Here is an 8,551-nt window from a genome sequence, read left to right as displayed (position 1 = left end):
TCCGAGAGCTGGAGAGCCAAGGGGTGGTCAGCAAAACCCACTCACCCTTCAACAGCCCCATTTGGCCTGTGCGTAAATCTGATGGGGAATGGAGACTGACTGTGGACTATCGGGCATTGAATGAAGTGACTCCACCGCTGAGCGCTGCCGTGCCGGACATGCTGGAACTCCAGTACGAGCTGGAGTCCAAGGCAGCAAGGTGGTATGCCACCATTGACATTGCAAATGCATTTTTCTCCATTCCTTTGGCATCAGAATGCAGGCCTCAGTTTGCTTTCACCTGGAGGGGCGTGCAGTACACCTGGAACCGACTACCCCAGGGGTGGAAGCACAGTCCTACCATCTGTCATAGACTGATCCAGACTGCACTGGAAAAGGGTGAAGCTCCGGAACATCTACAATATATTGATGATATCATCGTATGGGGAAACACAGCAGCGGAAGTGTTTGAGAAAGGAGAAAAAATTATTCAAATTCTCCTGGAAGCCGGCTTCGCCATCAAGAAGAGTAAAGTTAAAGGACCTGCTCGGGAGATTCAGTTCCTGGGAGTGAAGTGGCAAGATGGACGGCGTCAGATTCCTACTGATGTTATTAACAAGATTACAGCTATGTCCCCACGTACTAACAAGAAGGAGACACAAGCTTTTCTAGGTGCCATCGGTTTTTGGAGAATGCACATTCCTGAGTACAGCCAGATTGTGAGCCCTCTTTACCTTATTACCCGCAAGAAGAATGATTTCCACTGGGGCCCTGAACAGCAGCAAGCCTTTGCTCAGATTAAACAGGAGATTGCCCATGCCGTAGCCCTTGGCCCAGTTAGGAGGGGACCAGATGTGAAGAACATACTTTACTCAGCAGCTGGGAGCCATGGTTTGTCTTGGAGCCTGTGGCAGAAGGTGCCTGGTGAGACCCGAGGCCGACCCCTGGGATTCTGGAGCAGAAGCTACAGAGGGTCCGAAGCCAACTACACTCCCACAGAGAAGGAAATCTTGGCTGCCTATGAAGGAGTTCAAGCTGCTTCAGAGGTGATCGGCACAGAAGCACAACTTCTCCTGGCACCCCAACTGCCAGTGCTGGGGTGGATGTTTAAAGGAAAGGTTCCCTCTACTCACCACTCCACCGATGCCACATGAAGCAAGTGGATTGCCCTCATCACGCAGCGCGCCCGCATTGGTAACCCGAGTCGCCCTGGGATTTTGGAGATAATCACGAACTGGCCAGAAGGTGAAGATTTTGGTCTCGCTGATGAGGAGGAGCAGAAGCAAGTGACCCGGGCTGAAGAAGCTCCACCGTACAACCAGCTGCCAGCAGATGAAACACGCTACGCCCTTTTCACCGACGGTTCCTGCCGCATTGTGGGGATGAACCGGAAGTGGAAAGCTGCCGTATGGAGCCCCACACGACAGGTTGCACAAGCTACCGAAGGAGAAGGTGGATCGAGTCAACTTGCTGAACTCAAAGCTCTTCAGCTGGCCTTGGACATTGCTGAGAGAGAGAAATGGCCAAAGCTCTACCTTTACACTGATTCGTGGATGGTAGCCAATGCTCTGTGGGGTTGGCTGGAAAGGTGGAAAAAGGCTGACTGGCAACGTAGAGGAAAACCAATCTGGGCTGCTGATGAGTGGAAAGACATTGCCACTCGGGTAGAGAAGCTCCCCGTGAAAGTCCGTCATGTGGATGCCCATGTTCCCAAGAGTCGGGCTAATGAAGAACACAGGCACAACGAGCAGGTAGATCAGGCTGCACAGATAGAGGTCTCAAAGATAGACTTAGATTGGGAACATAAGGGAGAGTTGTTCCTGGCTCGATGGGCCCACGATGCCTCAGGCCATCAGGGTAGGGATGCCACCTATAAGTGGGCACGAGACCGAGGGGTGGATCTTACCATGGACAGCATTCCCAAGTCATTCATGACTGTGACACTTGCGCTGCCATCAAGCAGGCCAAGCGGGTAAAACCCCTCTGGTATGGTGGACGGTGGTCCAAATACAAGTATGGGGAGGCCTGGCAGATTGATTACATCACACTGCCTCAGACCCGCCAGGGAAAACGTTATGTGCTGACCATGGTAGAAGCCACCACCGGATGGTTGGAGACCTATCCTGTGTCCCATGCCACTGCTCGCAACACCATCCTGGGCCTGGAAAAGCAGGTCCTTTGGAGGCATGGTACCCCTGAGAGAATTGAGTCAGACAATGGGACTCATTTAAAAAATAAGCTTGTCAACACCTGGGCTAAGGAACATGGTATTGAGTGGGTGTACCATATCCCTTACCATGCACCAGCTGCAGGTAAAGTGGAGAGGTACAATGGATTGTTGAAGACTACATTAAAGGCATTGGGTGGGGGATCTCTAAAAAACTGGGAGCAGCACCTGGCAAAAGCCACTTGGTTAGTTAACACTCGAGGTTCCACCAACCGAGCAGGTCCCGCCCAGTCTGAAGGCCTTAATGTAGTAGACGGAGACAAAGTCCCAGTGGCCCATGTTAGAGGGTTGCTAGGAAAGACAGTATGGATTCATCCTGCCTCGAGTACAGGCAAACCCATTCGTGGGATTGCCTTTGCTCAAGGACCAGGATGTACTTGGTGGATTATGCAGAAGGATGTGTACCTCAGGGAGATCTGATTATAGGATAAAGTTGTACACAAATATTATTGTTGAGTGCCACTACCATTGTATGCCAGATTTTATGAATAGAAGGAAATGTGTAAGTGACAAAGGCCTGAGCAAGTGAGAAGGAGGAGATGTGTAAGTGTTGAAGGTTTTGAGCAAGTCAGAGAAAGTTTGTGCCTAGTAAGTGTGTATCCCAATCGTGTGTCAATGATCACGATATGGGATAAGGGGTGGAATGTTATGGGTTATGTTTTGACTAGCTCCTCTCCCTACCCCCCACCATGGAGCTGCCGGCCCCTCCCCCGGGCTGTTTTATCTAGCCGGGTGTTTTTTCAGCTTTTGGGGGCTTTTTGCCGCTGCTTTCGCTGCTGCTTCTGCTGCTGCTTTTGCTGCTGCTTCGGCTGCCCCCCTGCCCCCCTCCCCTCCGCTGCTTCAGCTGCTTTTCCCCCCCCAGCTGCCTAAACTGTCCCTCTCCCTTTCCCCCCCCCATCCCTAAGATTTGCACCGGCTCCAGAGGAAACGGATCTGAACTTCGGAGACCACCTCTGGAAGTCTGCCAAAGAAGCTCTGCTGCCCTTCCCGGCGAAGATCTGCCGAGTTCATCTCAATCTGGGTCTGTGCTGGGAAGTGTTTCTTTTGTATTTGGTTAATAAAAAGTTTTTTCCACTTTCCCCTGAAGAAAATTCTTTCCGAGCTTGGTGAAGGAAAGAATTGTAAGGGGGGGAGGGGACCCTTTGGAGGTCTTTTTCCTAAAATTTGTCCCAAACTTGGACACATGTTTAAATTTCTGACCTGGCCTGGTTAAAACCGCGATCATTTACATCTCTATCCTGCATGAAGAGACTGATGCAAAAAAACAGAGGTAGCCAAGTCTCATGCTGAGACACTCTCAGTGTCTGCTCATGGCTGCTGCAAATCTCTGTCTTTTTTCCTGGAAACAAATAAATAACCAGACAACCCAGCAGCTCAGATGTGAGGGCCCGAGCTCTTCGCCAGGAGTCGCTTGTGGCAGCGGAGGAAAAACATGCAGACTCATTCATGGACCTGCTGCAGGGAGCTGCCCTGGAAGAGACTGTGGGTGTAATTAAGCTGATTCTGGGCATGCTGATTATCATTTCAGGGAGAAGTGGAACATCCTGCAAATACTTGCATCAACATCCGATTCCCAGGACGCACGCGAGCACGGCGTGTGTGGGTGTATGGGAGGGAAGGGGGAGCAGCCTGGCTAGTGAGTGCTTTGGGAGCACCAATAAATAGCTGCTGCTGCATCTCTGACATTTTTTTGGTTTTTAATCCAGCAGGAAGGAACCACATGAAATGGTACATTTATAATCTTGCTTTCTCTCTCAGTCAGCCAGAGTGAACAACCCATTAGCATGCAGGTTTTGTTGAGTATCTCTTGCACTTTTTGCAGGGATAGCACTGGTGGAGGTGGAGGACCACTCTGTTTTCATAGAGCAATACCCAGGTTCTGCTGTTGTCTATGGAGTCCTTGATAAAAATTTTCTTAGGACTGTAAACTGCATGGTTTAAGAGTGTGACTGCTGCAAAAAAGGTTTGACTGGAGCAAATTTGTGAGAGTTACACCTCTCCCCACCCCCAAAATCATAGAATCATAGAATATTTTGAGATGGAAGGGGCTTTAAAGATCATGTAGTTCCAAACCCCCAACCCCCACCCCGCTCCTGTCATATGTAGGGACACCTTTCTCTAGAATCCTAGAGATACTTGATGGTAGACTTTGGTGGAGATATATCAGTTAGACTATTAGAGCCCTGGTTTAGTACCTAACAGGTCTGGAAAATGCTCTGAGATCCCACCTGTCCTGATCTTTGGGACATTTCATACACCAGAGTGCAATCACACTATTTGTTACACCCTTTCTCCAAACTTCCAGCAGGATCCTTGCTGTTCCAAGTACTGCAGACTACATGGGACATCCATAATCCAACTTCTGTGTTTCTGTGCTGTCTCATGGAAGCTCTGGACTTGCCCTGTATCCTAGCACAGAATTAGTGCTAAGGTGAGGAGGGAACTAATTGCCTCCAGGCATTTTTTGTCAGTCTGTGCAATTCTTACAGAGCTCTTGGCCTTGCATATTATGAAGACGGGCAGGGAGACAGACGTGGGTGTATCTGTGTGACAGGGTGGGGGCAGCAGCTCCAGACAGCGCTCTGCTTAATTGGTTTCCTTCCTTTCCCACTGTATTAATCACCTCCCTGTGCATGCTGCCCAGGGCTCATTTCCAGTCATTTTGTAGGCCTAGTGAGAGGGCCACAGAGCAGCCCAGGAATGGATTGCTTCCCAGCAGTCCCTGGGCAGAGGCACAGGTCCCTTTTTCTGATTCCCTGGCTCCACAGCAGCCTATTTTCCACCCAGTCCCTCTTTGATGCTTGTTAATGGAGAAGGAGGTGAGCATGAAATGGACTGCTAAAACCTATGAATATTTCAGAGGAAAAAGTCAAGGGACTCCATTAAATCCTGTTCAGTCTCTGCAAATGGAGCTGGGGGGCTGGTGTGCTGCTTAATGAGAAACTCCAGCGCCGTGTGACTGCATGATGCTTTCCAAAGCCTCCCTTTTGCAGAGTCCCCACAGTCACCCAACACTGCTGCCATCCTCTCCTTTTCCAGAGAAGTTCAACATCTCTGCTGTCAGCCATGTCTCCTGCTGCCTCCACCTGCCCCTACATACCCCCCCAATACTCACCACCCAGTTGTCCTCAGATGTACCTCTTCCCCTTATCAGACTCACAGCATGAGGGACTCCCCCTGGGCTGCCCAGCATTCCAATGTCCTACAGCAGCCACCAGCTACCAGCACACTGCTCACCGGCATCCTTCCCAGCTCACCTGCTAACCTCCTCCAGCCCCTTCCCAAGTCCCCATCCTGATCACAGCCTCCTCCAGACAGCTGCTGCCCCCCCCATCAGCAAACAGCGAGAACAGCAGCAGCTTTCAGAGCAACAGACAGAGCCTGACAGCCCCATATGTTTCAACAGAGACAGTTCCTCCCTCTAATGGGCCCAGAGGAGCACTGCTTTCAAAGGATTCAGCGTGGAAGTGACAGGCTGGAAAGTCTTATTAATGGTCTGTGCGCTGGTGAGGAACCACGAGCAGCGTGTGCCAACAGAGAGCCCTCCCCAGCCACCAGCATCCTGCCACAGCCCACGGCCTGGGGGAGCAGAACCCTTCCCTGGGGTGTGACATGGGATGGTGATTGGCCTTTGGCTTTTTCCTAGAGACCAGTCAGCAGGTGAGGTCTTTCCATGCACCCTGCATTGCTCCCTGTTCTTCCAGCCCTGACTGCCAAATGTGCCCTGCGGAGTGTCTGGCACCAGGCTTGGCTGTCATGCATGGAGAAGAGCCTGGGGGAGATAACCCACAGTTGTAGGTCTTCTCTCTCTCTGCTGCTGAGAACCAGTGGAGTCAAAGAAGCCCAAGTGTCAGTGAGCACTGCTCACCCTTTTTCTGGGTGCTGGCATTCAAACAGGAATTGTCTTCTGGTCTTTTACCTGATCTAAAGAAGGTGGCCTGTCATCACTCACAGAGCTGCCCCTCAGAGATATCTCCTCCATGGTTTCCAGGAACACTGGTCTTCTACATTCAAAAGCTCAAGGTGTCTCTGTTGTTGGACACCAGCACCCCCTTAGACCAACAGGAAGTGTGGCAGTTTCTTAGCTTTCACTCTGTTTTTCCTAAATCACTCAGGTCTGCCTCAGAAGGAAAGAGACCCAAGAATGAAAGACTCAGGACCTGGGCAAATCTAAGGAAGGAGCCCCTGCCCCACAGCAGCCACAGTGAAATCATCTCCACATTTAAACAATGAGTTGTTGCACAGACAGGTGTTGAATGAGGCTTCATTGAAATTTAAGCCACAGACTGTACAGAGATAAATGGCTAAGGATGGGGACAACCAGTCCTGAGAGGGGGCAAATTTAATTTTCCATTAGACCTCACCTCAAGTGAGAGAAACTGTTTTTCCTCTCTGTCTCAGGGTCCTAAGGATGGCCACAAAACCCTTCAGCAGATGACTGTCTCAAGGTAAGAAAAGTATAATTATGGGCTTAGCAGGAAGAGGCCTCACCAGTGGTTTTCAATTCACCCCAATTAACTCTTCCTTGTTATCCAGCCACCGATGACCTGTACCACCTTTCCTCTCTCTCAACCACAGATAATGAATCTTGTCTCTCTTGGTTTAGCATCCACCCATTGCTTCCAAAGTGCTAATTACATTTTACTCATAACTTGCTTAATCAACTACCATAATTAAATTAAGCAGTGCCTTTCTACCTATATACAGCTTGTAGTTTGGGTTGTAGGCTGATGCATTTGCAGAGACCCAGGCACCCCAGTCTGCCTTGTACAAGCTACCACCTCTCTGCAAACCCTGCCTCTCAGCCACAGTGGTGTTCCTCTGAAAGAAATGGGCTTTCACTTCCTTGCCTCTGTTATTATTAATGCTCACAGTTTAATGCCAAGCTAGAGGAAAATTATTTCATCTTTAATGTATAAAAGTGGCCCTACATGGAGAAAAATAATTTCATTTTTAATAAACAAAAGTGATCTTAGGTACAGAAGTGCATAATTTCCTTTTGCTTTTTTTACTCATCTTTAACAAGGGAGTCGCCCTGTTCAGACTTGATGCCAGCTCTGTATATTGATAAAAAAGGACAAAGTGTTGCAGATTGGGAGACTGTAAATGTCTGAGTGCTTCGTATTCCCTGCTGGATAAAGGAAAGCAGACTTAGAAATTTGAGTGATTCTATGAGAAACCATAGTCTTTTGCCTGTGACCTCAGTAGAGCACTGAAGGTGGTGAGTGTGCTGTGAAGCTGCTGACGTTGTCAAAACCAGGAAAACCTGAAGTTCCTGTTGCAGTTTCCCCAAGGAAAGGAGGTCTTCCCTAGCCCAGAGGACCTAAGCCAGGGGACTACCAACGGAATGGAAAACACTTTGCTCACTCAGAAACTGGGGCAAGTTTGCCAGTGTAGTCCATGGATGTGGCAAGATATCCAAAGAGAATTCACCTGGGTGACTTGGGAGGTTGAACACCCAAGGTGAGTCGTGGGTCATTTTCCACAATTCAGGGAGAAAGTTTATTTCTTCTTGCAGTGCCAAGAATGTGACTCTGGAAATGATGTAGAGCAAAATTTGTGTGCCTTGTTATAAAGTCTCAGGTAGAGATTTACATTAGGCTGGGCTTCAGCTGACCCACATGGCCTGGGCCAACTGTTCAGCTCCTGCCCTCCGCCTCTGCTGTGCACCAGATAAAAGAGTGCAAGGCAGCCTTGCTACCTCAAGACAGCCATTCACTTGGAGAGAGGTCCTTGAGTGTCCTTTTAGAGGTGTTTTGCCCCACAGAAGCAAAGCCAATCTGCCAGGACTGATCCCTACAATCTAGTGATGTAGCTAATTGAAACCACTTGATTTTGAATGCTTAATATTTGTTTGCACACAAAATGTAGTCCACGCCTTTTTTGGAGACGCCACAAGGCAACTGATGATTACATACAAGAATACAGACATCTAATTGTGTCATTTGTAAATTGGCACTTTGTCCAGAATCCATGTGAGGTGCTGAGGTCTGCTCTGTTTCCCAGGCAGCTCCTTGGAGCCTCATCAGGAATTTTCTGGGCCCTTGCTAAGCCAGCTGCTGTATTTCATAGATGAGTTGCAAGTGATTTCTAAACAGTAGTTGTAAAGCTTCCTGGGATGAATAGATGTGACAAAAATCCTTGATTTCAGCTCTGCTCTTGAGCTGCTGTCAGATACAGCTCAGGATTAAATCAGAAGCCTAGCACAGCCCAGGCAGCAATTCCTGTTCTGTTCGTATATACAAACTTGATACTGAGGGAAATAATTGGTGGGGCTTCTTAGCTGCTGAAATATATATATATATATTTCTATCTCAAAAACTTCCCAGGTTTCCAGTGAGCTAC

Source organism: Erithacus rubecula (genome assembly GCF_903797595.1).
Source record: "Erithacus rubecula genome assembly, chromosome: 1".
Taxonomy (NCBI): domain Eukaryota; kingdom Metazoa; phylum Chordata; class Aves; order Passeriformes; family Muscicapidae; genus Erithacus; species Erithacus rubecula.
This window is presented reverse-complemented; position numbering follows the sequence as displayed.